This window comes from Echinococcus granulosus, assembly GCF_000524195.1.
Source record: "Echinococcus granulosus chromosome Unknown EG_S00214, whole genome shotgun sequence".
NCBI lineage: Eukaryota > Metazoa > Platyhelminthes > Cestoda > Cyclophyllidea > Taeniidae > Echinococcus > Echinococcus granulosus.
In genome coordinates, this window is record NW_020170594.1 from 47,585 (window position 1) to 53,725 (window position 6,141).

Below are 6,141 nucleotides of genomic sequence, written 5' to 3' on the forward strand. Positions count from 1 at the left end.
GCTGCAATCACGTTTTTTTTTAGCCTAAAACAATATGTTTTATCATCCAACTGCTAAGCCGCGCTGTTAGCGTTCGGTAATTGCATTGCCATGTCGTCTCCCCTCATGGAAGCAAAGTGAACCGAGCCCGACAAGAATGGCGATTTTACATCCTAGTCGTTTTCGGATTGATAACTTTGTAAGGTAGACCAGATTCCCTTCAAGTTAACTGCTGGCTATTTATTTACTTTCAAGTGGCAGAGCTATTCAAATATCTGCCCCGGTTCTTCCAGCAGTCGGTTCCATTTATGACACTTGAACTCTCGGGAATCCCGGAATTCGACATTCCCCCACAAATAATGCTCTTTTTTTAGAAAGCAAGTTTTACTTTAATTGATAAGTACAGTTTTTAAATCCTTACAACTGCTTTGAAGTGCCCATCGAGGTAAGCTGGTAAAGACAATGCTGAGCCTATGTGCAGCTTTGTAGATCCAGCTACCTGATGGCAGCACCAAATTCAGAATGCGTCACAGGCCTGGTGATCTTTCAAATGGATGCGCTTATACCTCATTTTTAGTGATCACTTTCCCGATTCATTTCTTATCGTAAAAAAGGGGCTAAATATACTTGCCTTGACAAATATTGTAGCATAAAAAACGTAAACTAATAGATAGTAACAGAAGCTCATCCATGCGCCCCTTCAAGGTTAGCTCTGCCAAAAGAGAAAGCACATTCAATCCCACTCCAATCAGGCATTTCAAAATCTCGAGTGCTTCAGATCTCTTCGGAACTTTATCTAAGGCATAAGTAAACCGTCGCTTCACAGGGAACAGTATACCCCGATCTTTGTAATGAGAAAAGCGTCTTTAGAGCAATTGGTGCTAATAAGTATTAAGCTGTCTAAAAAGAATATTGTCAATTCAGATGTGGCTGTACCTGGGAACCGATGCATGTCTATATTTATCTACCTTCGAAAGCTCCATGGACAAGGGAATTAAAGCTGGCGAATTCCATTCCAGAAAAACAGAAAAATTGGAAAAGTGTGGAAGTATGAACAGAGGTCTGCCGCGCGTACCGAATCATAAATCCATTCAATCTAATTTAGCCCTTGGAAGCATAATTGAGGTGGAAGTCGTTGTCGATTGACCGTTTCGTCTTGCCACATCTTTCATGGAAGATTTCAGCTAATTATCTGTACAATGCGGACCATTTCCATGAGGGGAGGCGTCCTCGTTGCGTGAGAATTAGTTGCTACATTTCAGTCATTTGAATTTCCTGCACGTGAAAACCCGCCAAAATTTTAATCCGACTTCGTACTAAATTGCATTGAGGTGAAGGCTCCAGAAACGATCCTCCTATCTGCTAACAAAAATTGCATAGAGACGATGGTGAATCAAACAGTAGCCTGTTACTCCTTCAGTTCATTCAACCGAGTTGAATTTAGTCTACTCGTAAATCCATTCAAAGATTGAATTAATTGCGGTGCTCTGATGAATCATTTTTACCCCACCTGTTCAACCAGACCCCAAAATATCCCTTAATTTTCCAGACTTGCATTGAATAGTTGCAAATGTACTAAAAGTAGCACAAATTATCTAGATTCAAGATGAGATATTTAAGGTACATTACATGATTTTTGATGCCCATGGTAATGGGCCCTAAGTGTAGAATTACATCTAAACAGAAATATCCAGCTGTGAAAAGATTTTATATTTTTTTAACAGTGTATTGAACTATTAGGTCACTTGAGTCATTGCATGTTATGCTTCGTCTGCGACACGGCCTTGGTACCGTGATACCGACACTTCTGCACTTGGTAATATGACCTGCCGCAGCGCTTGGGCTTACTTCAACTTCGGAAGAAGATACAAGACAGTAAGTCTGTATTCTAGATACCATTTGTGGATGCCTGGCCATAACTTTGCAGAAAATTACTCAAGTCATTCCGTAATATAATCTCCAGACTAAAAGTATAACCATAGTGTCCTTACCACTTGGGGAATTGGAATGCAATGCTTCTAATTTATGTGTATCTATAAATAATTTCGATAACGAGTCATTCTGGCAACTAGTTACAAACAAGAATACGTTTCCAAAACCTTTTACGAAGAGGTCAGCAACAATAATTATAGTTGTCTTGGCTGGACATCATGTTTAAGTACGTGAACACTTATTTCTGCAGGTTGTACTTTTACTCAGTGGGATGGTCCCTAGGCCCGATAATAGCCCTATCTCCTCTGTACGCCAGCAATTTATTTTAATTCCATAATAATTTGTTCTATTACGGCTTCCGATAGGACTCAGGGTACCAGATAATAATATAAACTACACAATTTCATCATAACAGAACGAGAAATCATTGCTTTTGAATACATTTTTAATTCACTAGTTAAGAGTCAAACGCCTTACTAGAAAGACAATTTAGCCAGAAAATAATCCGTGATAGCACTTGGGGCTTTAATTCCGTACTTTCATCTAAAGTTATTAAAAAGCCACTCATAGGTGGTCTGGTATTAAGATCACTCATACTACTTTTTCTGGCAATGACCATTTTAGGATAGATTTTAACGACTCTCGGATACATTTACAATGATGCAAAGCGGGCGCACCATAGGAACTCTGGTTTTCAAAAAACAATAATATGCGTCTAATCTCAAGCGATTTTCCCCAATTTTCAGGTAATTTGCTCTAGCATGCCACATACAGAGGAGTCTTGAAATGCACAATAGCAAATCAATGGGAGTCACAGACGTGTATCAGCTTTACATCGTCCCATTCAAGAGAACGTCTCTCAACCATTTCTAATTAGATATGATACTATTTTAACAACGCGACCACCAATGCCTACAAATACCTGATTCGAAACTTGAAAATAATGATGCGTACAATCTACACTTCCATGGATCGTGTCAACTAATCCTCCCCGAATTTCGTTTGTACATGCAATTCCCAAAATGACATCCACCAAATGCTTCTTTTCTCCTTTATTGCAAGTGCCCATTCTTCACTTTCATTGAATGAAAAGCATACTGCAACAGTGACGTTGGCATACACAGACCTTTCACGCCAGTTGACTAAATGCCCCTCCGTTCACTTTAGAGTATCAGTGTGCGTGCTATGAGACCCATCCTACAATCCATGTGGTCAAATGTCTAATAGGTTGGTTAAACCAATCTGTAAGCCAAAAGTTCCAGTTTCTTCTAGTACCTAAGTTAGAACATTGTGACACCTTTCTTTTTATCCCGGCGAGGTAGGCTAACAAGGTACACCCATGCAAATTTGAATTGAGGAGCTGTTACGGTGTGGCTACCTTTGAGGTATTAGTAGCATGAATAGTCCACGGCTTTAGGCTCCCCGACGACTTTTGTCAGTACATCCACAGAAGAAGTCAGAACCTCAAAAAAATGAAATCAAGCACATTTGCGGTGTAACATGAAATATTCTATTTGTTCTATGGGTCAGCAAAACGAGGCGTCGAGACAGTTATTGCGAGCCTAGATTGGTTTTGACAGTGCAGACCGATTGTTATTGTAACTGTTCCATATTTCTAGTTTCGACAACACCAAGGACGAAATATGTGTCCGCTGCCCAGCTAATGTATATATATGTACTAAGCTGCGGTTCTCAACACCTTTTCATATTCCCTTAAAAACTCAACTACCTGAATGGCTCTGATGTTGAGAGTCTCAGTTCAAGAAGCGGCAATCAAACGGAGAATGCATTGTGTAATTCGGTTTGCCAGTTTTATACCCCACCATATATTAAGATGACAAATGAAAACAGCAGTTAAAATGGTGCCCAAAATTCAAATGGCATTCCCATAATCAACTGTTTACGCCTTTGAAACTTAAAAGGCAAACAGGGCGTGCTTCTGTCCCAACATCCCGAAAAAATAAGTATGATCACCAATAGACTTAAATAGCGTAAACTTACTACGAATTTACTGGCGCGTATTTTCCCACTACTTTCTTGGTTTACTGCATCCAACTTAAACTAGCATATAACATTTGCAAACAAAGGCGACTGGTATTTAGAAAAATGGCTTAATTACATCTGGTAAGCAACAAATTTGATAATAATGAGGTGTCAATTAATTAAAAAAGTATTTCAGAAAACGAATAATACATACTCAATTAATATCATTTCCTGAACCTTGTACCTGACGTGGGTTTAACAGACTGAAAGTAGAGCTTACTGGTTGCTTTCGGAAGAGACTTCGTGGTAGGGTGAAGTTTGTGTGCAATAGCTCGGAGAAAAATTGCCCACCGGGTTTAAGTACTACTACAGATAAAAGAATCAAAGACTTCACATGAGATATAGCCTTGGTGGTCAAATTGTTTAAAAAAACGAAAATAATTTGGTCAATTGAAGCCGTCGAATATAACTCATTTGCCAAAGGGGTTATAGTTTCCGACAATTCAGAGTTTTCTGTTAAATACTTTATAACAATGCTGCATAAAGGGCAGTCCTCATATCATTTAAATAGAATGGACATCCTATGAGAATCTAATGCTATTTAGTGGATTTTGTGTGTCGACTATTTACCACTTATCATTTTGGTGTGTACATTTATGAATTTATGCTCTGAAGTACAGATCGAATACGAAACCCCTCACGTAGAGACCGCTCTTCCAAAGGACGCTGCTTCACTCCTCACAACGACACCACGGTCTGTAGGCTACACGCAAAAGTGGCGTCGGGGTGACGCCACACACCAGCAACGGGCCAATCCCAAGTTGCTGGCAGTAATTGCTGCCTCGCAGACAGCCAATCTCATGAAGACACGTGTACAGCTCTGCCAGGCACCTCTAGAGTGGCACACATCCTAGAACTCATAGCTCCTCTACTCCAGTGGTGACTGCAGTTTTGCATTTTCTAGTCTCAGTGCTCTGCCTAATGGTGGTTTAATGTTCAGTCGACTCAGGAATGCTTGGCGCGTGTTTTCATGCAGAATAAAATCATTAAACCTAAGCAGCCGTTTTGAAAAACTGTCACGCACAGTTTGTGTCTTGTAGAATGCATTGGTGGCTGAAGTGCAATTTGATGCATGTTGCGTCATGCAATTGCGCTGACGCCTCGAAACGGAGGCAGATGTGACTGTGACGGCTGTATTGCTGAATGCAAGTCGAGGATGGGGGGTAAAGGAGGCACCGTGTGACAGCTTTGGCTATCGCAACAACAATCTGAAATGGCACTTGGCCATCTTCTTTTTCGTATTTACAGCCGATGGTGTTGGCGCAACACTCTTCCAGCCCCATTGCGGAGATTATCACAAATGATATTTCGCCTGTACGGGAGGACACCATGCACAAAAGTGATAGTTGTAAGCAAGACGGAGGTTTAATGCAACTGGTGGTTTGAAGCAAGTGTACATTTTGACTTTTTTAGATGACTAGGATGAGTTTATATATGCCAGACTTAAAATATAGCATTCGTTGTGTAAATACTGCTGTTGGCAATGCGTTGACGGCGGTTTCTTGCAACTCATTCGAAACCTGTTACCATCGCGATGCATTAATCCCACCCACTCTGTCAAACACATTCACCTCCCTAAATTTACTCTGAAAACGAAGGTGTGTGCTACTCATTGATGTCTCATGGCATCCACGATAGGCCAGCAGAGTGGTTTCATAAACGCCTAAACAATCTATTAGAATGTGACCACACAATTTGAGAAAAAGTCCTCAGTTTAACATATCATTAGTTCTTTGAACTAGTGTACAATAGCTAAAGACCTGCATTGGACACAAATCTAGAAAACCTCACCTCCACTTTCTGCAATAACGTTCCTAATGTCAGTTAAACTAACAAACATCCCATCCGAACCACCGAGTTCTCCTGACTAGCAGCCTTTGTCAAGTGACACTCGACCATCACAACTCGCACTTCCCACGTTCTTCTGCAATTCAGATAAGGGAAAGCCATTAAAGTTACGACTTAGGCTACACCATAATCTGGTCTTTTGCAGCTAAAATGCTTATTACAACTTGATTACGGAAATTACAGGAAAACACAAGGCGCTGGAGTTCGCAGAGAACAAAGCGCTGATATCATAGTCATTAACATGAGCAGCAGTGGTTAATCCAAGTATACATAGAGGAGGATGAGAAGACAAAGGGCGGAGGGGCAAGAGGAGGATAAGCTAGTGTTTGGAGTTAAACT